At 48.2% G+C, this 26,238-nt stretch overlaps 1 protein-coding gene and 1 long non-coding RNA gene across 4 annotated transcripts in view; both read left to right on the top strand.

The window, feature by feature from the left end:
• LOC138515997 (RNA-binding protein 43-like) overlaps positions 1–26,238 on the top strand; it is a 240,752-nt gene that overhangs the window by 140,182 nt on the left and 74,332 nt on the right. The window lies entirely within an intron of this gene.
• On the top strand, positions 5,770–6,463 carry LOC138515998 (uncharacterized). The gene is made up of 3 exons (XR_011282198.1): positions 5,770–5,811; positions 5,979–6,008; positions 6,365–6,463. It is a non-coding gene; the product is annotated as an uncharacterized lncRNA (long non-coding RNA).

Here is a 26,238-nt window from a genome sequence, read left to right as displayed (position 1 = left end):
AACTCTGAATACTGCTCATCTCCCTCTTGAGATAAGTCTGACTGCTCAGCCACAGCTACTAACTAAATCTTTGTGGTACAGACTGATACCAAAGGGGATTTATTGCTCTCACCTGTAGTCCTAATCTGGTGTAGTGCTCCCTAAGGGAACTGCACTGGATTCTGCCTAACACACTGTATGCCTGTTTTCCCACACGTAGCATCCAGGATTGCTGGGGCTTGTAGTTCTGCTGCCATGATGTGGTTTTCTGGTGTCCTTGTTCAGCAGATGCCATCCTACCCCACCTGATGTGCCTGCAGGAGGGACAAAGGTGGCATCTGCTGGATGAATAAGCCCCCAATAGGGTGCCAACAACAGTCTACTTCATGGGCTGCTTCTTGGGATTTGACAGGCGAGTAGGCGTGAATTAAAAGAAGTTGAAAATAAAAACAGCCTGAATAGTGTTACATGCGCTATGGCCGGGATATCCCTAGTCCCCTGTATTGTGAGCACTGTAAAGCGCTTTCAAGCTCATCGCTATATCCCACAACCTTTTAGACACTAGATGCCGGATCCTACCTGCAGTGTTAGCCTTTCGGCAGCAGTATCTGTTGTAATAAGCCGCTTTTGCTGTTTCCAAGGCAATATAAAGCTTACGCTTGCTGGTACGTTCGTACTGCAGCAGTTCAGTGTCCCCGCCCCTCGCCGTCTTTGTTGGGCTGGGGAGCTCGAAAACACCATCACACTTGCTGCTACGGAGCTCCTGTTTGCCAAATGATTAGTAATTCCCTGGTCTTCAAGTATAACGCCAGCACAAGTGTATGGCAGTCACTATATAGCTTGTAAACAGAAATAATTTCCTGGACCTAATAAAACATATTGAATTAGTGACGTTCAATATTCTATTGTGCATCGTCTGCTATGCAGTATACCTCATATGTCTGTATCTGACTCCTTAAAGCACTTTATGATACCAAATGTGACCCAATGTTAGCAATGCATTATGGTTGCCGGTTAGCTAGTATCCACTGCATTGAAATCCCAAAACGGTCGCATTGTTGAGTGAGTAACTGGATTTGGCTCAGTCCCTGATATTTCTTGCCCATATATTACTAATAAAATCTCCAATGTACTATACTTGATGTGACACGTTTAACTTGTTGTATATTGCCGTAAGCTGTTGCGTCAATGAACCCATTATACAACCATTGTGAATTACTATAGTCATTTTGCTCAGACAGACACTTGGCCTTGAAAACCCCTCCAAATTAACAGTGCGCTGGAAGCTGATCTGGCATGCACTCTTCATTATAAACTGCATAACATAAACCCCACAAAAAATGGGCAAAAATGTCCATATATTATTGGTTCATTCTTGTGGCGCTCTATTCCAAAACATCAAACATGACACCCCAACTTATTTTGTGTGTGTGGGGAGATTCTGGCCCAATGTGCAGTCTAAGCTCTGAGTGCTACGAAAGATAAGAACTTTAAAACAATGTATGCAGTCCTCCAACTTCCAGATGAGGTTAAATTGCGGAAATTCTGCAAATTCTCCAGAGATGACAGATTATTGTGACAATAGAGTCTACAATTATCAACCAAAATATGACGATGTGTCTAGATCACGTAGCAGTAGTGTGGCCTCTTCGCCAATTAGCTCAGATATAGACAGTGACCCATATAAAGTGTCAACTGGTGCAAATAATATAGATGTAGACAGTGAACCAGATAGTGTCAACTGGAGCAAATAATATAGATGTAGACAGTGACCCAGATAAAGTGTCAACTGGTGCAAATAATATAGAGTCTACCGAGGCTTCAACTTCGAAAAAGTATGGATCAATCAGTACCTGCACCTTTTTTTGGAGCAAATCAGGTGTTTCAAGAAAGGGAATCTACGGGCATCTATGAAATAAGTCAGGTTTCAGATACCCATTGTTTCAAATATAGCAATGATGGGCACAAACCAAGGGGCACCAAGGGGGTCCAACATCACAGGCGTAAATGCCCCACCACCGCCGTGCAGAGTGAGGAAAGCATCACAACAGCAACAACAGAACATATAGATGGGAACAATTTGGTTTATAATCTCTCAACTCATCGACTCTTACCGGAAGAAGTTGCAGTTTTAAATAAGGGTTTGTCATTTGCCACTTCCGGCTTTAATAACTTTGAAATTTGATTTAAATTTGTGCGCAAATTTAAGCTCAACAAATTCTTTTCAACCCAAGTACGGCACTTTACAGCTACACCGATGGTATCACCACCGGCGGAAATGTCATTACAAACTATGTTAATAACACATGTGCTGATGTTATTAGAAGACGGTACTCTCGAAGGTGAAACTAATGTACATGATACCCTCTGAGATTTGAACATTGAACAACAAAATGTGAATATTAAAGAACGAACAAAAAATCTTGTTTGAATCCAGTTTTTCCTAGGGATAACATTATCGATACATTTTACAAAGCAGTCATTAAGAACATTCATAGTTTGGCGTACAAGGCTAAATTCCAAAAAGTCAGCATTTGAAACCCACAGAACTATCAGCAGTTCAAAAGCTTGCGTTAAACACTGTCCTTATTATTAAGGAAGCAGATAAAGTGGGCACCATGGTCATTATAAACAAAATAGACTACATACAAATGGGACTCAACCACCTTAGTACACCAGGGTGTTACCAAGTGTTGTCAAGCAACCCAATGCAGGGATTAAAGGTATCAGTTTCAACACAAATACACAGATGTCATACGAAAGGCATCCTTACAGATGTGGAAATACAATTTCTGTTGGTAGATGGACCTACAATCTATCTCCTCCCTAAGATCACAAGAGTTTTGAATGCATACCAGAAGGATGACCAATAGTCAGTGGTAAAGGGGGTATATTAGAACCTTTGGCTTTCTATATTAATGAATGCCTGCTACCCGCAGTCATACAGACACCCACGTATGTCAGAGATACCATGCATGTTCTTCACATTTTTCAAAACCTACCTGAAGCGCCATGTTACCTACTTGTCACACTGGATGTGAAAGCACTTTATGCTTCTATTTAGCATCGGTTAGCTATCAAGAGTGTAAATTACATCTTCAGGGAAAACTCTGCTTCAAATTATGTGCATATTGAGATGCTCACGGAATTGTTAGAATTTACATTGAAGAATAATGTTGTTCTGTTTAGTAATGTAAATTACAAGCAACTCATTGGAATTGCCATGGATGCAAGCTTTGTACCTGCCTTAGCGAATTTATTTATGCATCATTTTGAGCATGAAAATGTGTTCTCCAATTCTGTGTTTCTCCCATATGTGCATCTACGGAGACATTACATAGATGAGTTCATTATGGTTTGGTCTGGTTTATTTGAGTGCCTGATGGAGTTTGTGGAGTTTCTTAATGCCAACGACTGGGGCCTTGTGTTCACACGCAAAATTAGTGATAATTATACAGATTTGACGCTGATGGGGTTTGAGACCAAAACTTTCAGAAAAAGTACATTGGTGAATGATGTACTCAATGCCAGCAGCTGTCATAATAAGGTGGTTATATCAAATATACCGAAAGGCGAATATATACGTACAAGAAGAAATTGTAGTTCAATGAATGATTTTGTTTCAGAATGTGAGCTTCTCAGTCAAAGATTCCTGTCTAGAGGTTACCATAAATCACTACTAGATAAAGCGAAGAAACAAGTAAGCGGTATTGAAAGAGTTGATCTGTTGACACCGAAAGTAAGACAAACTACCAACCAATCGAACAAATTAAGGCTAATTACGAGATATAATGTGGACAACCATGAATTCCAAACAGTGCTCAAAGGACACTGGCATCTGTTACAATTAGATAAAGACTTGCTTAAACATATAGATCCAATGCCTAGCATTACATACAGTAAAGTGCAGACACTTGGGAATACACTTTGTCCCTCTTTTATGCGCAATGTCAATAGGAGTGAGAATTGAATAAAGGGTTCCATAAATGTGGCTGTTGTTCAATGTGCCCGCATGCCTTAAAAACTAAAACTGTGAATTTTGGAAGGATGGGCAAATTCCATGTAGAATCAATCAACTGTAATTCGAAATATGTTGTGTACTGTATCATCTGTGTATGTTGAGCTTTATATGTAGGAAGTACCATTAGACCTCTGAAGATTACGATCAGAGAACACCTTTATACGATTGGCAACCAAGAGGCCAAGTACCCACGGCTTCACATTGGGAATGCATGCACCAAACGGTGGATGACAAAAAAGAGATTTGGTTTGTTGGCATGGCCAAGGTGACATTGCCACAAAGAGGGGGCAATCTGCAACTCCTACTGAGACAGTTAGAAGCATGACTAATTTGCCAGTACAGAACAGTATATACTGGCTTAAATACGGATCACGAATTTGCGTTTTTTCTATAAAGGTTACACAGTTTAAGGAATAAATCAAAACAAGTAGCCCAGTGTTGATGAGCATAAATGGAGCTTGAACATTATGAATTATCGAAACATGGTCAGTGTATCAATGATATTTTATACATTGGTGGAGGTTACCGAGTAATCATGAACCAAAAATATATGGACATTTTAGCAAATTATGCAGTTTTATAATGAAAAGTGTATGCCAGATCCGCTTTCAGCGCATTGTTAATTTTGAGGTATTATCTGGGCCAAGTGTCTGAGCAACAAGTGTATAGATGCAAGTGCAATATAGTAATTCGCAATGGTTGTATAATGGGTTCATTGACGCAATATCTTATGGCAATATACAACAAGTTAAATGTGTCACATCAACTATAATACATTGGAGACTTTATTAGTAATATATGGACAAGAAATATCTGGGGTTGAGCCAATTCCAACTACTCAACAATGCAACCCTTTTGGGATTTCAATGCTTCAGTGGATACTAGCTAACCGGCAACCATAATGCATTGCTAAATCGGTCACATTCAGTATCAAAAAGCGCTTTAAGGAGTCAGATACAGACATATGAGGTATACTGCATAGCAGACAATGCACAATAGAATATTGAACGTCACGAATTTAAGATGTTTTATTAGGTCCGGGAAATTATTTCTGTTTACAAGCTGTATAGTGACTGCCATACACTCGTGCTGGCGTTCTACTTGAAGACCAGGGAATTACTAATAATTTGGCAAACAGGAGTTACGTAGCAGAAATTGTGAGGATGTTTTCGAGCTCTCCAGCTCAACAAAGATCCAGCTCAACAAAGATGGCAGAGGGGCAGGGACACTGAACTGCTGCAGTACGAATGTAATAGCAAGCGTAAGCTTTATAGTGCCTTGGAAACGGCAAAAGCGGCTTACTAGAACAGATACCGCTGCCGAAAGGCTAACACTCCAGGTAGAACCGGCATCAAGTATCTAATCGGTTGTGGGATATAGCGATGAGCTTGAAAGCTATAAAATTGCTCACAATACAGGGGACTGAGGCTATCCCAGCCATACCGCATGTAACGCTAATCAGGCTGTTTTTATTTTCAATTTCTTTTCATTCACGCCTACTCGCCGATCGTTCCGTAACGACGTGATTTGGCATATCGTGGCGATGACATTGGGATTACCTACTTCTATGGGGATAGAGAATTACCAAAGCCGCATTTGCAAGGAAATATAGCTATTCACTTTCTACCTTTTTTTTTTCTTTACCGTTCCTCGTTGATATTAGAACTGAGCACAGGATAGCAATGATGAGTTTCAAACAAGAATGTTGGCGCATTATGTGTTTATTGGATGGTATTTTTTTTTACACATGTATACATATATATTTTTACAGACAGGAGACTGGTTAATGTACCCTTTTGACAACCGACTAGGTGAGTGTTTTTTTAATATGTAAGGGGCAATTTAGTTTGACACCTTTACTTTTATTAGTAAATATACATGTTTCATGATGCCTGGACATATTGTCTTCCGGTCCAACGGTTACTGTAATGGGCTAGTATCTGGATAACATAGTCCCCAATCTGTTTTTCTCTTTTAGTCCGGACCCTGGACACAAGGGGATCATAAGGTAGATATACCATAGCACACGCTGATGTGATACGTTACACGTTGTATGATTGCATTGAAAGATGTAGACTTATTGAGATATATGCTCTTACAATTTGTATTGTTAATTTCTTATTTTCCTTCCTTGTTTTATTGTTTTGGTTTGTCTTGGGTTATGAAATGGATGACGCCTAATGTATCCTTTTCTTTGGAATCCAAAATTGGACATTATATTTTGAAATGGCAATGTGTTTGGCACCATAACTGATGCAAACTTCATTTGGTGTGCTGACATTTTTGATGTTTAAATGTCAATATTTACACACTGTTATGAATTATTATCATACCAATTATGCACTATGTGTTACAATACCCCAGCCTTTGAAGAAGAGCAGTGCTCGAAACACATGTCGGCTGGTTTCAAGCCTATCGACCTTGTGCAAACAAGCATTAAAACAACACTTTACAGATAGTGGCGCAATGTGATTGTATCTTTGTAATATAATTGTACTTAAAATCCTGTTATTTGAAAGTGGTCTTATGTATTCATTGCAAAGTGTTGGGGGGGTATGCATCCTTGAGGGGTGTGATGCTGGAAATGATTTGGAGGGACAGGGGCTCCCTGTCCTTGTCCTGGAGTCCTTTTTCATATTTGTTCTGTATTGTTTTCTGCCCAGGAGTCCATGTGGGACACCTGGCAAAGCAGCGCTTCCTCTTTTTGGTTTGGTGTACAGACCCTTGAGATACTGTTATGGCACCCATGGGTGGGCGTACAACCCTGTGCCCCTAGTGTATGTTTTTGGGCATCTGTGTGTGGCACACAGAGCAGGGTATGGGCTGGTGGCCGCTCCATGCTGAATTTGACAAGTGCTCTGTGTATCTTCCGTTTTGGGGATATGCAGGCCCTGCCATTGGAATCAGTTGGTTCTTGATAGGAGATAAGATGGCCCCTGTGGCCTCTTGCTTTTTGTGTCCCGTTACCTTGTTTTTACCAAAGTCCTGGGAAGCCCTGACTCTGTCCCTTTCCCCTGACTGGTTGTTTGGTGGAAGTTCCATATATGGTATTGTGGGAAAGTCCAGGCCAGACTGGCTGCAGCCTTCCCAGTGACTGTATGTTGTGGGTACACCCTGTGGGTGGGTACTGGGTGAATGGAGTGTGTGACCAATATGCACTTCTTGTTATGGGTGACTGGCTTCTGGTATGAAATACAATGATTGAGACTGCCCTGCCCGAAACTGGTTGGAATGCAGTGTGAAGTGCTGAATGGCTGGGTACTTGTCCCAATACACATTCCTTGTTGCAAGTGTTTGAGAGGGAGGAGAATGGCCTGAATGCACTGTGAGCCTGATTGGCTGCCTGATTGCTGAATGCCCTTCTGAGTGATTGGTTGCCTGAGTGTGACCCAGCAGAATGAATGAGAGACAGAACAGTATATCTGGGGGCCTCTCCCTGCTAGAATTCGTTCAGAAGCTGAAGTTGATACCTGATGCTTATCCTTGAAGCCCAGCTGGAAGAAGACGACTTCTGCTGCATTTGCTTTGACCAGATCAGAAAGCTGTCAAGTTTATCGAGGACTGATCCGAGAGAGGACCTCGTTAGGAGACCTCTTCTTGAGCTACAAGGGACCACCGAGCACCGCTAACCTTTGCCGAAGCTTCCTGCAAGTCGGACCCTCAACAGGCTGCCGACCGGAGACGGGGACCGCCAAAGAGAACAAAGAGAAGCACCGGACATTCCGTCCACCATCGTCAACCAGGGTTCACAGGTTTGCTATAACTGCTGGAGGCCCGTCAAAGCAGTGTTGCCCAGAAGCGGCGACCGCTTGACACTGTGCCGCCGACGACCGGCTCCGCAATGCTCCACCTGATTAAGACACTGTGAATTCAAGGATGCTCTCGCCTGCACTGTCAACCGCTTTTTCCCGCCAGAAGAAAGTCGAGGCTGCCAACGCGCCGAGGAGCATCTGCCGGTGGGTTTCCCGCCACCCGAAGACCGCAGATATGCCAGACGACTCTACGCCCTTGCTGGGCCAAAGTTCTTCATAGGCTCTTCGTGGCAACAAACCATTGTCGTCGAGGTGCACCGCACACCTCGTCTTTGCAGGACGTCGACGAGCAGCGCCAGGACCGAAGCTGCTGCCTCAACGCCATCTAACCTTTTCATGGACGACTCTCAACGCCAAGGTTCACCTTCCTTGAGGACTATCAATGATCCGTGGCTCCTGCCTTAAAGAGGGCCAATCAAGAAGGATCCATCAACGCCTCATCGAAGAACTCTGCTATTCCAGGTACATTGGGGTGGTAGAACTATTTTAGAAGGAAATAAGACTCGTTGAACAATATATGGACTGGGCTTGTATTATATCTTTATTTACAGGCTGCCCATGTGGGGTGGATCCTCATACAGAACTGTGCCTAGCGGTAGGGGCCCTGATACACTCACCTTATGTCTGCGGGAGCACCTGGAGTCTCGGCATGGATATATGCTGGATGTGCGTTGGGTGCCTGGTCTGTCCTGGGATCAGCTCCTACCATGGTTCAATTCCTACAACAAGGGAATAGGGGTTAACGATTGTCCGATTTCTTTCTCTTCTACCACCAGTGTCTCTTGTCCCTTCTTTTTTCCCCCTTGGATTCTGCTCACCTTGTAATATTTGCAGGCAAGCTCTACGTCCTGCTTCTTCTCAGCAGGGGCGCAATGTCCGTGCTTCTGTGTTTAGGTGGAACCATGTTACGTCACTGGTTCGTAAGGGTTTGAAAGTCCAAGCCCAGTCCAGCTGCGGCATTGGCTGTAGAAATGTCTCTGCTCGTGCTTGGTTGGTTATACTCCTTGCTTGGTACTGGTAGTCTCTCTCAATTGTTACCCCTGGCTTGCAGTTGGCCTTTCTGCGGCGCTGGTGCCTCCGTAGCACGGTGCAGCAGATATTGTAGTGTGCGCAGCATTAGTGTGCCAGTCTTCCCTTCACGCTGGTGCTGTGAGTATATTGTTGTATCCGTGACTTGCGGTGCCTTTGATGCACGGTGTATGTAAGCCCCCTTACTCACTTGTTGTCTTGTTTTTCTACAAATCCCGATCGATTAAGAAGCTGCGGTCGAACGTGGCTGCCATGGAGATGAGGAGCTGACCAGGTGCTCTGGATGACAAGGGGAATGCACGAGCCGGGATGTGACATGATGCCTACCCCCGGGGACCTAGACCAAGTCCAGCAACCCCGGAAGCAGGCATCAAGTTATCCCAAGCAAGCCCAACAACCCCTGCAAGGGGCTATTTGGGTGCAGTCCTGGCATCTATGGCGCCAGGCTCATATGGAGAGTCAGTCCTGGCCGCCACAGACGCCAGGCTCATAGATTAATACTTACCTGATGCAGACCATGCTGCAAACTTAACTGATGCAGACCATGCTGCAAGAGCTCCAAGCCAAAAGAGGCTTGGAAGGGACTACTTTACCTAGGGACTATTTTTTACTTGGGTGGGGCTGAGGAGGAATACTTACCTGGGACTACCTTGGAAGCTATTTAAACCATGCCCAAAGAGCAGCACACGCTTCGCGTTATTCTGCATCCAGCAGCGTAACGCTCACCGTGCCTGCAAGTCTGCATCCAGTCTTCTGCCACGCCCGCCTCGAGTTTGGAGCTCCTAGAAGAAGGGAGAAAGAAGGAGAAAAGGTTAGAACAAGAGCAATACCTTTGATCCTTACCTGAATTCCCGATCCATCGCGCCTTCGAGCTGGAAGAAAGAAGTTATTTTATGCGCGTCGCCTCGCCTGCTGCAGCGCCGCGCTGAACTCACCGGCCTTCGCAGCATCTTCACATTCCACCGCATCCTCCTGCATGTTCCCGCCGCACTCCGGCACCTAGGGAGAAGACAAGAACAGCAAGGTGAGCCAAGGGAATACACAGAGGAATATTAGTTACCCCCCCCCCATAGACTTACCTGATTTTACCACCGGGGGTGCTATTCCTCTTCACGGGTCGGCGCAGCTTCCACTGCATCTTCGCCGAACCCCGGCCCCTAAGGGGAAACAAAAGGACAGCAAGGTGAAACAAAGGGACTAACCAGGGGAACCCTCCTCACCACAATAGACTTACCTGATTTTACCGCCGGAGGTATTATTCCCTGAGACTTCATACTTTCTCTCAGCGCCTGAATAAAGGAGAAAGCAACAAGTTACATATTGAAATTATTTTATCGAACTGTGTTGGAAAATACAAATCCTCACCAGAATACTACCGGTTGCCACAAGGAACTCTTCACTAGGCTCAAGCTGCAACCTGCAAGGAATCGGACAAGAGTGAAAGTCAGGCATTTGAACTCTTACGAACTTCATACTTACGGCGTCTTGCCGGGAATCTCGGAGTCAATATTGTTCTGGAACTCACCAATTCCTTCGAGCCAGTGAAGCAACTGGTTATCTACGCGCCCCTGCGCTCAATGCAGGATGGAGAGCTCATCTTTTCAAACCATCAGGTGAGCCTATAAGAGGGGACATCAAAGGTGATCTGTGGGGAGAACAGCGGGGGTGAGGGGATGTACGCTCAACCCCATGGGTGATTAATTCCCTTTCTCCGTTTGGAGAAGAATATTCCTACGGGCCAAGCAAACGAAGCTAGGTGGGCCAGTCCAGTCCGTCATCTCGGCCCTACGCGTCACATTGGTGGAGACCGCAGCTGTCCAGTTCAGATCGACGCCTCTGTGGGAGCCAGGTGAGCGTAACAGGATGACGAGAAGAAATTCAGGTAAGTGCAATGCTGTTACACTGGAGTTGTTTGTGCTGGTTCCTGGATCTGACGGTTTCTTCTTCTTTTAATTGCAGGTCGCCGGGACGCAGGGAGTGTCGCGCTGCATGAAGCAGAGTAACGCGAAGCAAGGTTCAATGCAATGGTGTGGCTTATATAGCCAGCCACACCCAGACGCTGGACTGCGTGTAGAAAGACTGTGGCCCATCACTCAGCCATGTTGGAGGAGCAGGAAGTCACTAGTCTCTTCTGTCATTCTCCACCCACACTATGAACCTGGTGCCAGATGCTCCAGGACAGGGTCCAAGTGGCCTTCCCCTGCATTCAACGGGGGTTGGCTGTGGTGGCGCCACAAGTATGCTTTCTGGGTGGCAGTCCAACAGCATTATGGGGGTGGCAAGCCAGTTATTGAGTGTGGGCACGTGAAACTGGGCTGATGGCTGTGACAGTACTCCCCCCTAAGGCCCCTCTCAAGGGTGGGTTCCCCTCTAGTCCTGGTTTGGTTGGATGTTTACGATGCAACCTCTTTACTAGTCGAGGAGCATGGATATGATCACTGGGTTCCCATGTTCTGTCTTGTGGTCCATATCCCTTCCATTCAACAAGATAATATCATTTGAATCGGACTGTTTTGGAATCCAGAATGTCTTTAACCTCATATTCAGGTTCACCGTCCACTATTATGGGAACCAGGGGTGTTTTGATTCGAGTGCCGGGTTGAACTGGTTTCAAGAGGGAAACGTGGAACACCGGATGAATCTGTATGTTTGAAGGCAGGGTAGTTTCATAGCAACAGGATGGATTATTGCCTCAATGGTGTATGGGCCTAAGTATCTGGGGTGAAATGTTCGGGATCCTTTTATGGGAATGTGTTTAGAGGCTAACCACACTGAATCACCAACCTGGTAAGTACGAGCCCCTTTCCGATATTGGTCTGCAAACTTCTTATGTCTTTCTTTGGCTCCTGCAAGTTGTTCAGTTGCGTTTTTGATAACCTGGGTAACTGTTGTATGCAAGGTTTTCACTTCCTCTGTCTTATCTTTAAAACTCTTCACAATCTTGCTCTCCCATATCTCTCCTCTCTCATTTCATTCTACACTCCCTCCCGCTGTCTCCGATCTGCCGATCTCTTCCTTCTCTGTTCCCCTGTCCCCATGTGCCTCCTCTCGTTTCCGTTCCTTTCAGCTCCTTGCCCCCCTACACTGCAACTCCCTACCTCTCTCTATCCGTTCCATCCCCACCTATTCCTCCTTTTGTGCTTCCTTGAAATATCTTCTTCTCCACTCCACACCCAGACACTCCTATCCCCTCCTTCCACCTTCCTCTCTCCTTCCTCCTCCCTCAAACCCTCCCCTTCTTACCTTTCCCTTCCTGCTCCATTCCTCTTTAGTCTCCTCTCATCCTCTGTCTATTCCTCTCCCTGCCTCCCACTTCCTTCCCCTTCTCCACCCCCTCCTTTCTCATTTATCTTCATAGGCAAATTGTTCTACTTACTGTTTTACTGGTTTGATTCATATTTTGTAATTTGCTTCTACTGTTTTCATCTTTATTGTATCCTTGTTGTTGTTAAAATGTAAAGCGCTTTGGCGTAAAGCGCTATATAAACATAATAAACATAAACACTGCAGGCATTTCCAGTGTTTCTGGTGGGTCAAAGATGGAAGTTCGTGGGTGCCGTCCGTGTAAGACCTAGAATGGGCTTTGGCCGGTAGTGGTATGGTTTGAATTGTTATATGCATATTCTGCAATCCATAACATATCTTTCCAAATACCCTCTGTCTGGTGAAGAATGCATCTCAAGTACTGTTCTAGTGTCTGGTTGGTTCTTTCAGTTTGGCCATCAGTTTGGGGATGTGGCTTGTGGATAGACGAACATCAATTTGTGCGGGCTTGCAACTTTTTTTCCAGAACTTCAAGATAAACTGACTGCCTGGTCAGAAATCAAGATCGACAGTAAACCATGTAACAGGACGATTTGCTCAAGTAAGACCTTTGCTAAGGTAGACACTGTTGGTAGTCCTTTCTGAGGTATGAAATGAGCCATCTTAGAGAACAGATCTACTACAACTAGGATGGTGTTGTAGCCATTACAAGGAGGGAGGTCTGTGATGAAATCGAGTGACAGTGTGCCATGGTGTGGGTGGAACTGCCAAAGGGCGCAAAAGACCCACTGGTTTCTGTTTTTGGGATTTGATTTGCGCACAGATCCCGCATGATAGTACGAATTGGCTCACGTCTTTCCGCCAGGTTGGCCACCAGTAGTTCCTTTTGATCTTGGCCAGTGTCTTGGCTACTCCTGTATGTCCCTCTAGTAATAGGTTATGGTAACTTGTAACCACCTGTTCCTGTAAGCTCTTAATTGGAAGGTAAAGGCGTCCCTGGTAATACGGTAACCTCTTGGCAACTGTGTGCTGAATGCTCCTCGTGGCTCATGTCGGAAGTTCTTCTGTGTCCATCTGATGTCTAACTTCGGTCTTTAGGTCATCCAAGGGAGAAGCTAATAGTAACCCCAAGAGTTTATCTTCTGAAATGATGGCTACTGGATGTGGTGTTGCGTACTTATCTCTCCTTTACCCAAGCGGGATAAGGCATCAGCCTTGCCGTTGCGTACTCCTGTGCGGTACGTGATGACATAGTCGTATTCTGCGAAGAATAAGGCCCATCGAAGTTGGCGTGATGATTGTGCCCTGGCAGAATTCAGGTATTGCAGATTACGGTGGTCAGTGATTACTGTGACCGTATGCCTGGCTCCCAAAAGGTAGTGCCTCCATACCTTGAAAGCTATTTGAATGATATATGATATGATATGATAAGGCATTTGTAACGCGCCTATACACAAGTGTTTCAAGGCGCGAAATGCAAAGAGTTGTTTATCCATGACCGCATAGTTCAATTTGGCTGCTGAAAATGTTTTGGGCCAGAATGCCACAGGATGTAATTGACAGGTTTCTGGGTTTCTCTGTGAGAGGACAGCTCCCATGGCGATGCTGGAGGCATCGGTTTCGACCACATACGGGAGATCTGGTCTAGGGTGCTGTAAGATCGGTGCTGAAGTAAACTTCTGTTTTAAGATTTGAAAGGCTCTTTCCTCCTCCGCGGACCAGTCGAAATGTTTGTTTTTCCGTAGTAGAGCTGTGATTGGGTGGACTATTTGGGAATAACCGGGAATGAAACAGCGATAAAAGTTCGCAAATCCTATGAAACTCTGGACTCCTTTTCTCCGACATGGGGTCTGGCATGGATTCACATGCTCATGAATATTCCCCGTCGTCGGGCTGGGAATCCTTGGTAAAGAAAAAATCTGTTTGTTTCGTTTCTGAACTGTCTTTCTACTAGTAACCAATCACAGGTCTCTGGGCCATACTGCCCCAGCCAATGACTGCCCTCTACCTAAGCCCCTCCTCTGGCAGCCATCCTCAGATTTTTACCGCACGTTCAATTGTTGGGAGTACTCGTGCTAAAGCTCTCGAGCTTTTACTGCGTTTTGCGATTTTTCAAAGAGTTTACTCTTATTTCTTTGGTCAATCGAGCCTCACGCTCCACCGATTCTACTTCCAATCTACGGGGACCCGTTTCGGAATTTTCTACACCCCTCAAGGGTGAATTTTCGTCGAGTTTTCGCTTCTTGGAGGATTCCGGAAGATCTTTGAGGCCTACCCCGCGTGGACATGGCCCAGGACAAAGGAAACACGACGCCTGGATCCAAGCTGTTCAGGAGCTGCCCTGGATGCGGATTACAGAATGTCTTCAAGAAAGATGAGCACTCTCGGTGCCTCTACTGCCTTCACAACGACAAATCGCATGTGGAGAAGGACTCTGCGTTTTGTAAGAATATGTCCGAACGGACAATGAAGGATTGTCGCGTTCGACTCACCAACTGGCTGGAGGGGAAAAGCCCAGCAGGACATGAAAAGAAGTAGTCTGAACGGTCTCCTAAGACCTTTGAGGGTGCTCCGACGACGGGGGCCCAACAAAAGGCAAAGCACTGCGAGTCCGCGGGCACCGGGAGCACCGATGGTTAGGGCTGCTTGGCTACCAGGCAGGGCACGATGTCACTGACGCCATCAACCACGAACCAACGCTCTGGCTCGGTGAAGAGAAAGTCAGAGAACCCGGGTAAGCTTCGGGAGAAGCCCCGGTCGATCCTGACGGCGACAGCCGAGGGGGAGTGAGGCAGCGACCCTCCCCCCAAGGTGAAGGCCTCAGGCGCGTCTAGTGTCGCGAAGGCCCTGATTCACCCGGCTAAGGCCTCGATCGAAGGAGTCGTGGTGGCCCTGGCGAAGCCTGTGGAGGCTACCCCAGTGGAGACGACTTCCGGGCCTAGAGTTTCCCTGCCACCCCAGAGGGAATCCTCTTTTCAGCCTATCGAGAAGACCCCCGTGAAACCCCGGGTGGAGAAAGAGGGGGGCACGTTAGCCATAACGGACTCAGATACCACCTCTGAAGATGAGCTGGCTGGCGTCGCAAAGATCCTGGACAAGAGGTTCGAGGAAGTCCGGTCCTACGGGAGGGATCACGACGAGGCAGACGTAGAAAGTGACGGTGGAGCCGACGAGGAGCCGCGGACCGTGGAGGAGACGGAGGACCCTACTCCCCAGCCGTTGCTCCCGTCGCAACCAGCGCCTATGCCACAGGACAACTCAGGAGCAATCTTGATGGCTATCCAGGCCCTGTGTACGGAGATAAGGACAAGGTTGCCCTTACCCCAGCAGACGCTCCAGCGGCACCTGGACCGTCGGGAAGCCCGCTAAACAAGCGGAGGCGAATCCATCCTCCCCCTCCTTTCCAGCCTTCACCTCTGTAAGGGAGAATTCTCTGTTTAGGCTGAATGTCCTAACCTAGTGAGTCCCCCAGCAGCTTTGCTGGATTTCTGGAGTTTTTTTTATTTTCTCCTGCCAAGAGTGAGTCTCTTTTCCTCACACTCTTGGACATGATTTGAGGGGTTCCTTTGACTGTTAATGTGTTTTATGGGCTATGGGGTCTTTTACTCCATAGGGTCTCATGTGTTTTTACTATGTGTGTTACACAGCACCCTCAGTGCAGTGACACAGGGGTGTCATAGTGACACCCCACCATAGACTCCATACCCTGGGACTGACTAATGTCTCCCAGGGCATGTAAAGTCACCATTGGCTTTACTAGTCCCAAATTATTAACAGAAACCAGTACAAACCATCATATTGTGGACATACTGGTTGGGGCAATTCGATTGCCCCGGGGTCTGTTATTTGAGGGGGCACGTCTCCGTCCCCCCTGATCGAGTTTTGGCTGGTGGCAGTGGATACTACTTTTTATATTCGACCGCAAATATATCTCTATGGGATTTTCCCATTGTTCGAGGCTACCAACTTTAATTATTTAATTCCTATAGCCTCGAACATACCGCCGGGTTATTTATTTAATATTAATTCACCGGTTGGTATTTTTTGCCAGAACTCGATTCTAAAATGGCATTTGTGTTCTTTTCTGTGACTCCAACCCAAGTCGAGCCCTTTGTTCCACTTTTTGGCGGGCTTCTCCACAGAAGCCTCCAAAAGTGGTGCCACTCTGTCTGAGTACCACAGGGGGTGTGGGAGGGGGTTTAGGCACCCTGGACTGAGTTGCCTTGGCAACTCAAGTCGCACTCTTGTGTGATTGGCCCAAGTGGTGAGCAGGCCGGCTCACCACTTAGCATGTTTGATTGACAGGCTGAATGAATGGGGGTTTCTTGCAGAAAAGTAGGGCTTTTGGGACTGGAACTTCAGAAGTCACCACAGGACCTGAGAATCCGAAGAGGGAGAAGCTGAGCCGACCTGCAACGACGACACCACTGGTGGAGCACTGCTGAACAGTCTCACCACTTCCCGACGACAGAGGAGATCTTCTTGCCGGAGCTGGTGAGGACAACCAGTTCGCTTTCCTTTTAGCCTACCAGGACGTCTAGTGGTAGAATTGCCCGTGCCAAGCACCCCGGCAGCCGGATAGCCCCTTACCACTGAACCACGAATAGAAGGACCACTCCATTGAATCGAGGAACTCCGCGGCTGGTTTCTTCCCTGGCAGTACAACGACCTCCTGCTTTCCTCCCCGACGAGATCTTCTCTTCTGCCGGACGAAGCACCGACTCGCAACCGCTGCCAGGAACAACTGCCTCCGCTGGAGTGTTCTCACCATTTCAAGGTACTGTGTCCGCCTGGCCTCCCTTTCTATAGATTGCTACAAGGTGACAGTAAATCCTTAACCTTCTAGATTGGGCTGGCCTCTTGACCATCTAACTGGTCCCTTTCTTTTGGTCCATCTTCTTTCTGAACCTTTTCGAGACTTTTGTGCACTTTTCAACCGTGTGACCTTGGACACATTTCATTCTGATCCTCTTGAAGTGGATCCGGCTTTCTGAACTCTAACTTCACGGTTTGATTCTGCCTTCCTCTCTTGCTGTGTTCTTTTGAAAGTGTTGGGATCAATTTATGCTCTGCCTTTCTCTCCCTTTTCAACCGAATTATTAGAGTGCCATCTGCGTTAAGCGATCACCGCTGTCTGAAAATAAGTGGGGCTTTACTTAAGACTTGTCTAATATTCTTTTAAGGGAGTGTATATACTTTAGTGACTGTGTTTTTGAACTTGCTTGAGATTAGTGCCAGTGTGTTTTCTTAGATGTGTTTTTAAATAAATAATTATATATCTTTTACACCAAAGCTCTGGTCAGTGTTTGCTTGTTCTACTGTGTTTACCTGCCCTATTGTGTATGCTCTGTATACTGCCTAACTCTTTTTGAGAGAAGTCTGACTGCTCAGCCACAGCTACCAGGTAAATCTGGGTGGTGCAGACTGCTACCAATTGGGTTTACTGCTAACTCCTGTAGTCCTAAACTTTTTGCAGTGGTCCCTAAGGGAACTGCACAGGTTTCTGCCTAACAACCTCCTTACCCTCCACTGAAGGATGAGACGGGAACGGCGGGGACGGACGACCGTGGTGACGGCGGGACCGATCTCCCATCACCTCTTGCTCGGGCCTCCCCTCACGACGAAATTGCCACCTTTCACGCCATGATCGCTAGGGCTTCGGAGCTCTTCCAACTTTGTCCCGAAGAACAGAAGGAGGGTTTCCTCTACCAATGACGGGAGGCCAAAAGGAAGACCGTCCTCTCAGTACCTTTCCTAGAACATCTAGGACGAAGGAATGTCGCTACTCAAACTGTCGACGGCTCCTGCGAAGAGGGACCGGTGTGAGAAGTACCGGGTCCCGGATTCCGCCCCGATGTGCCTTAGTGTTGATACCTGCAAGTCAAAGCTTACCCAGGCATTCGCGACCAGGGCAGGTAAAGAGGGTTAGGGTCTTGTTGATTGGATGGGTTGAGGTAGTTGGGGAAACCGGAAAAAGGGTTAGGAAGAGGTTATGGGCAGGTAGGGGGAGATTGGGTGAGGTTCAACTGCTGCACACCTTCTTTAGTCGCCAGATATGGTAGTTCCTGCATTGCCTGCAGGCTGGCCAATTGTATCCCAGTAGCACCCTCCATGAAACCTTACACTATGTTTATAGAATGACATGGACATAGGCTAAACACCTAATACAACTTGGTTATACAATTTGGCAGTGGGCTACCACTGACCTAGTTAGTCATGCATGCAACAGTTAGCTCTGTTCATTGTCCTGCCCGATTGCACGGTCCTCGGTGTCACCGTCGCAAGCTGTCAGTTTGTGCTGTGTCTCGAAGATTGTGCAGGGCTGGTTTCAGCTGCAAAGAAAATATTGTGTTATTCTTTGTCATACACTCACACGGTCATTCATTCCATGCCGCATTCATGCTTCCATTCCAAGATCGATAACGTGGCTTCCCACGAGCTGTGTCACTCGCTGCACTTGTCTCTAGTAAACAAGTCGTTCACTATGTTCACTATTCCTGTTTTCTGTAATGCCAGCGCTGCGTTCCTTAGATATACGTTCCACGCGTTGCTGCGTGTGCTTCCTCCCAGGTCTAATGCCCTCCGGAGCGTGGGAGGCTACCACAATAACTGATTACCAATCCCCGACACTGCTACTGATCTTGTATGCCGGCGCAGGCGCGACCGGTATGAGCTGGGACATTGTGCCCCCTTCGCTTCCTCCAGCTCCCTCTGTGGCTTCCTTGGATCTCTATAATGCATGTTCCCACTCCCCTTGCAGCGCGTCCCAGACTTATCTGTAGCTTGGCGAGGGGCCGGATTCTCAATCTGGTGGGGCTGGGCCCCTCGCACATGTTTTTCGGCAGAGCTCTCTCGCACACGTCTTCCTCCTCTCCGTTCTCGAGCACAAGCCCTGTGCTGGTGGTTTCGCGCATGCGCGTTGATGTGAGCCACGCCCGGTATGGCTCCCGTTTGGTTGCCCCTGCGCAAAGCATGCTGGGCAATGTAGTCTTGTCATGCCTTTAGCCTACAGGGAGGACAAAGCAGTCTCCTGTAGGATTTTACTGTGTTCATTATATTAATATGGTACAAGGTACATACATATTTACCTCTTGGGGGTCTAATTACATGTTTTGTCTGTGTTACTTTGGGTATGCCCCTGACACTTAGAGCCCAGCCGTCCCCAGATTCGGTGGTCTCCGCAGTGGCCAAGAAGAAATCGGCAGGGGCGATGGGATCAACTTCCACTTCCCCACCGGATCGCGAGGGGAAGAAGCTGGACGCCATGGGGCGACGAGTCATCTTGTCGGCGGCGACTACCATCAAAGCGCAAAGCGGCCAAAGCCCTCGCGATCGTGGCGCGCTACGACAGGGACCTGTGGTTCAAGATCGCTCCCCTCCTGGACTTCCTCCCAGACGAAAAGAGGGCGGAAGCCCTTGAAATCCTGCAGGAAGGTGAGGTAGCTTCGGACCACACCATCACGGGGGCCACGGACATCGCCGACACTGGCTTTTGCCAGATGGGCAATGGCGTTTGCCTTCGCTGGCGCGGTTGGCTCAAGGCCACCGTTTTCCGTAAGGACGTGCAGACTAGGGTACTGGACATGCCCTTCGACGGGAACAACCTGTTCGGCAAGGCAGTGGACAAGTCACTGCAGGCCCTCAAGGCGGAAACAGAGACGGCCCAGTCCTCCGGTTCTCTCCATCGACGACGGCCGCCCTTTCGGATCCCGGAGGCAAGTCTCAAGGTGCCTCCAAAGGATTTGGTGGCGGTTCCTCGTCGTACTGCCAAGCGGCCCGTTCATCGTCGCAGGAGGTCCACAGAGGCCGCAGCAAGGCCAGAAGACGACATTGTCGCCAAGGCCCCGGCGAAGCAAGATTGAACCGGCCGCAGCGTTGGGCTCCCACCCAAGCACCCCAGTGGGAGTCCGGCTGGTGAAATTCATCAGCGTGTGGGAGTCCATTTCCACCGACGGTTGGGTGCTGGACGCGCTGGCCCACGGGCACACTCTGGAATTCCAAAGAAAGTGTCCCCATCTACCACCTGTGGCCAGGAAGGAAAACCACTTGCCACAGCTACTTCTGGAGGTATGAGCAATGCTGAAAAAGGGCGCGATGGAACTCGTGTCACTCTGGAGCTCCGAGTGTACTTGCAGTACTTCCTCGTCCGAAAGAAGAGCGGTGGTTGGCGACCCGTCCTGGACCTTCGTCGTCTAAACAAATGCATCAAGTCCCAGAAATTCCGGATGATCACCCTTCAGCACATATTGGGAAAGCTAGAGGAAGCCGACTTCCTATCGTCGCTGGACTTGGAGGATGCCTACTTCCACATCCCCATTCTCAAAGGACATCGAGGGTTCCTACGATTCGTGGTCCAAGGGCGACACTATCAGTTCAAGGCCCTTCCCTTCGGATTGAATTCGGCGCCCAGGGTCTTCACCAAGTGCCTGGCACCGGTGGCGGCGTGGCTGCACCTGCAGGGGATCCATGTTTACCCCTACCTCGACGATTAACTCATCCGAGCAAAGTCAAGGGATCTCGCTCTCGAACACACAGCGAAGACCGTCCAACTGCTCACGGATCTGGGGTTCTCGATCAACTTCGTGAAATCCCACTTGGTACCGTCGCAAGACGCTCTGTTCCTGGGAGCCAGACTCGACACAGTGGCGCGATTAGCTTCGCCGTTGGAGGAAAGGACAAAAGGCCCTCCTGGGAAAGGTACAACGGTTGTTGACCATGGACGGGGCCAGGGTGAGGTCCATCAAGTCCCTACTCGGCATGATGTCATCGTGCATCTACCTTGTGCGCCTATGCAGGTTGCGGATGGAACCACTGCAGGAGTTCCTCGACGCCCGTTGGATGCAAGCGGCGGGCACCTTCGAAGACAGGATCTCACTCAACGAGACTTTCCGCCAAGCGATCCGGTGGTGGGGCACCCGCGTGCATCTAGCGGCGGGCATGGACTTCCAGACCCCGGCATATCAGGAAACGGTGATGACGGACGCCTCCCTGGAAGGATGGGGAGCGCACACCGGAGATCTCCACGCAAGAGGCCTTTGGCTCCCGAAGGAGAGGTCACTACACATCAACGTCCTGGAGCTCCGAGCCGTGTTCTGGGCCCTCAGGTCGTTCCTTCCATCCCTCAAGGGCAAGGTGGTAAGGGTCTTCACCGACAAAACCACCATGATGTTCTACATCAGGAAGCAGGGGGCAACCAGATCCCCAGCCCTATCCAAGTAAGCGCAGGATCTGTGGCACTGGGCCATTGTCGAAGGGTTGTTCCTGGTACCCTTACATCTGGCAGGAATAAAGAACACCATTGCCGACTCACTCAGCAGGGAGCTGCGCTCGTGCCACGAGTGGGAGCTTCGGCAGGATCAAGTGGATCTCCTTTTCTGATGATGGGGCAATCCCCAGATCGACCTATTCATGACGGCGACGAACGCCAACTGCCGGAGGTTCGCCAACAGGTTTCCCAAGCCGGGGAGCATGGCCGAGGCTTTCTCATTCCCCTGGGATGGCATATTCCTGTATGCGTTCTTGCCGTTGCTGCTGCGACTCATCAGTCAACTGAGACCGTCCCGGTGCAGGATGATCCTCGTTGCACCGGCGTGGCCGAGGCAGATCTGGTTCCCGGACCTTCTGGACATGTCAGCGTCCCCGCCCGGTCAAACTACCGACGGACGTGGATCTTCTCGCAAGGGAAGGAGGCGCCAACCTCCAGCACGACCCAGGATTGCTGAACCTGCAGGCCTGGCTCCTGCAGCACTAGAGTTCGGAGGGTATGATATCCCGGCGGACTGCAAGGAGGTGCTTGCAAAGGCCAGGGCGTCTGTCAAAACTTGCAACCCTGGTTCCCCTTTCCAACTCCTCCTCACCTGAATCTTCTCAGAGTTCCGTCTTCTCTTTCCTTCGTGTCTTTCTGATTTCTTTACTCCTTCTTTGATGCAAGTACGGGCGTGACTCCCCGGAGGCCACCGTGACCGGATAGGAACCAAATCCCAGGAGCCTCCCAGGAGCCAACCCGCTGTTCCAGGGAAAAAGCTGTAAGCTGAAAAAACCCTGTGTGAATGGTCTTCTTCAGGTTGGATAGAAGAGTAGAAGCGAGTCCAGTTCCTTGTTCGGTGTAGTATGATCGAGGGAACTGAGAATTCATGTCAAAAAGCAGTTTATAGTAGCTGGTGGTGCCGAAGGAACTGAGGCACAATAGGAGCACAGGAAACTTGCCGGAAGGTAGAAGTACGCCAAGGCAGCGATCCAACGAACTGATGATTAGTAGCCTAGCGTAGCCTAGAAGGTTAGACTTTATAACTAGAGAGAAGAAACTCCAGGAGGAAGGAACGGAGTAAGTTGAAAAGAAACGGTAGTCAGGAATAAAGTTAAACAAGGGACTAGCAGGAAGCATAGATACAGGGACTGAGGAGTTTAAGAACAAACCTCAAAGTGCGATTAACAGGGATCAAACCGTATAAAGAAAAGCTACCCAAAATAGTACGTTTACCTCAGTCTAAGATAGTGGAAGAAGAGAGAGGTAAAAGCAACAGGAAGCAATAATAGGTAGCGAGATATTCAGTAACACAGCGCTGGTAAGATACAAAAGTACTTGGATACAACGCATCGGAGCACTGGTGCGTTGTGCGTAAATACGTGCTGGCAGCCATCTTGGATGATGCATAGACCGCAACACGAAGTTTCCAGCATCCATGTTAGGTGTACTTCCATCGGTTCCAAACCTTCCAAGGTCGATGCATTACAGCGTCCTTGACTCAAGTGCTATGGACACAAATGGAAGAGGTTCTCTGGTGCCATGCACAGAAGATTAAGTCTCTGCGGATTACGGCTTCTCGTGCTGCCGTACTTGCTATCGCAGGCCAAGGCGGGGCTGGCACATGCCTCCATGAAGATCCATCTGGCAGCTATCTCCCGCTAAACCAGAACTCCGGGGCGGTCATCTCTGTGGTCTCATCGCTTGGTGAAGGAGTTCATGAAAGGACGGTTTCGATCGTTCCCGCTGGTGAAGGCTCCGGCCCCGGCGTGGGAGCTCAACGTGGTGCTGACCAGGCTCGTGAGGCCGCCATTCGAGCCTCTGCATTCGGCACTGTTGAAGTTCCTCTCATGGAAGACAGCGTTTCCTGTGGCCATCACCTCCGCACGAAGAGTGGGAGAGATCCAGGCTCTCTCCTGTAAACCTCCATATCTGACATTCCACGAGATGAGGGTAGTGCTGAGGACGCACTCCTCCTTCATGCCCAAGGTGCCGTCAGACTTCCATCTCCACAAGCCCTTGGTGCTGCCTATTTTCTTCCTGTTGCCTTCGTCGCCGGCTGAGAGGACGTTGCACTAGCCGGATGTGGCTAGAGTGATGATGTTCTACGTGGACCGCACAAAGAGTCTTCGGAAGACATCACAGCTGTTTGTGAACTTTGGACTTGTGAACCAAGGGAAGGCCCTCTCTAAGGCTTCCATTTCCAGATGGCTCTCTGGCTGCATCATGCACTGTCACCGGTTGGCAAACCGACCGTTGCTCGTCCGTCCGAGAGCCGATTCAACCAGAGCGATCGCTGCTACCACAACCTTCCTCTCTGGTGTGCCCCTGCTGGACATCTGCAGGACTGCTACGTGGAGGTCGGTGCACACCTTCACAAGATTCTACTCTGTCGACCGGGATTCCAGGGAGGAGTCCAGAGTCGGCCAGGCAGTGCTGCGCAACCTGTTCGCCTGAAGGTGAGCCTGGTGAGGAGGGTAAGAGATGCTTAATGTTGAGTTGTTGAAATGCTTAGTGTTGAGCCTTGCCACCTCCCGTGGTTGTGCATGTGTGTTACAGCTATGTATTCCTGTATTCCTGAGCATGTGAATCCATGCCTGATCCCATGCTGGAGAAGGAACAAGTTACTTACCTGTAACTGTTGTTCTCCAGCATGGGTCTGGCATGGATTCACATGCGAACCTTCCCTCCAACCCCTCTGCGGCTCTTCTCTTGGTCCTACTGCCACTTTACGTGCTACCAAATCTGAAGATGGCTGCCAGAGGAGGGGCTTAGGTAGAGGGCAGTCATTGGCTGGGGGCAGTATGACCCAGAGACCAGTGATTGGTTACTAGTAGAAAGACAGTTCAGAAACGAAACTGAATGTTTATTTACCGAGGCTTCCCAGCCTGACGACATGGAATATTCATGACCATGAGAATCCATGCCAGACCCATGCTGGGGAACAACAGTTACAGGTAAGTAACTTGTTCCTTACAGAGGATGGTGATGGCCAGATGAGGATTGCATCTACTTTCCGGTTGTCCATTCGGATACCTTGAGGGGTGAGGATGAATCCCAGAAACTCGACATCTGAGACGTGGATGTCAAGGTCATGATGTCGGGGGCACAGGCATGCAGGGGTCGCATGCACAGGAGACCTGGGTGGACACTAAAGGCACCAGGCTCATGAACAAAAGTAAACAAGAACATCCATTTAACACCAAAAAGCTTTTATTATAGACATGGCACTTCAGATGCATTAACCTTGAACATTCCATCCATTACGCAGGATGCATTAACCTTGAAAATTCCATCCATTAAGCAGCCCCAAGTGTATTCTTGGGTGTGTCTGCTAATGGATTGCCTTCGCACGTGCTCACTCTCTAGGAGTGGGAGGGTGTGGCTGGTAAGCTGGTCCTAATGGGCGTGCCCACGATCTCAGCTATATAAGCTGCCCCGATCCTAAAGACAGACGCTTCGCATTATTCTGCACTTGCAAGCAGCGGAACGCTCGCCGTCGCCTGAGGTCAGACTTACCTTTGAAGATCCTACTTCCTGGACATCCTGCATCCTGCCAGCATACTTACCAACTTGGGGAAGCTGTTCTTACCTGTACATCTCTTTGGCGAACCAAGTATTCATCTTTACATTTTCCGGAAAACCGAAATATTCATCTTGGCACCGCAGCACGACACGCTCCATCATCGACAGCAGCGCCTGCAAGGAAAAACAGAAGACAAGGTTAGACATCGAAAAAACAGTTTAAGGTTGCGCTTCTCCATACTTCGCACTTTTCCTTAAACTATCACTTACCTGCTGTCGAGCATTGCGGTAGCATCCATCTTCCATCCAGCCACGTCTCGCGTCTCACAGCTGCATTGAGGCTGCATTTCCATGTAAGGGAAGAAAACAGAAGAGAGACATTATTGTGGGCATACATAGGAGAAACATATAAAGACATTAAACAGACCGAACAGCATCACAAGAGCTCAAGAAAGACTTACCAATCATAAGGAGAAGCATAGTCGCAGCTGGACTGGACTAATCCTTATCAGGGTTCAGTGAAGGAACTAGATCCCATTCCACGCGCCCCTGCCAGAAGTAGCAGGACGGAGAGCTTATCTTCCATAATTCACAGGAGCTGTATCCCCACGTACCACCGCTCACAGCTTTTCTACTGAGGGAGAGGCCTGAAGGTGGTGATTGAAGTTCAGGGAGGTGTGATGTAGTCTCTCGTATAATAAAGTAGTAAAAACACTGAGACAGGAAGTAGTTTTCTTGGGCTTAAGTTTGTTACCCAAAAGCTTTATTAACAGGAACTTTCTTTCTTATCTTTTAGGTAAAGGATGCGTCTTTGCTTAATCTTCTTCACCACCTTCCAGCTGAGGACTTCCTTTCAAAGCGAGGATGAATAGGTAAGTGTCCTTAAACAGTCTTAAATGTCTATTTTTTCTTTCTCTTTTACTTTTCTGTCTCTGGCTTTTTGTAGTCTTTCTCTTCTTTTTACTTTTCTTACTGTCTTTTCATCACTGCCTGTCTCTCTTAATTTCCTCTTTAATCTTTCCTGTTCGAGTTGAAACGGAGACTTCCAAAGTAACCTTTTCCCTTTTATTTCTCTTCTTAAGGAATTGTTCACTGTAACATTGTTGGCTAGTGATGTCTACTCACTGACATCCCTCACTTGATGATCGACATGCACCCTACCTTTATACATGACTCTTTGTATTCACTTAATTCACCATGTAACCTTCTAGGTGACCTTTTGCGCTAGACTCTATTCTTTCTTTATTTTCCTTTTTACCCTCCCGGGTTACTCGTACCTTAGTAGCAATGCTCTTTGCTATTGTATTCAAACAGGATTGATTAGCATAGTCTTATTTTCCCTCTGGAGCTCTGATTAGCTGTAC

Source organism: Ambystoma mexicanum, chromosome 6q, assembly GCF_040938575.1.
Source record: "Ambystoma mexicanum isolate Mex_15411 chromosome 6q, UKY_AmexF1_1, whole genome shotgun sequence".
Taxonomy (NCBI): domain Eukaryota; kingdom Metazoa; phylum Chordata; class Amphibia; order Caudata; family Ambystomatidae; genus Ambystoma; species Ambystoma mexicanum.
The sequence above is the reverse complement of the archived record's forward strand: the minus strand, read 5'-3'. Positions and strand labels throughout refer to the sequence as shown.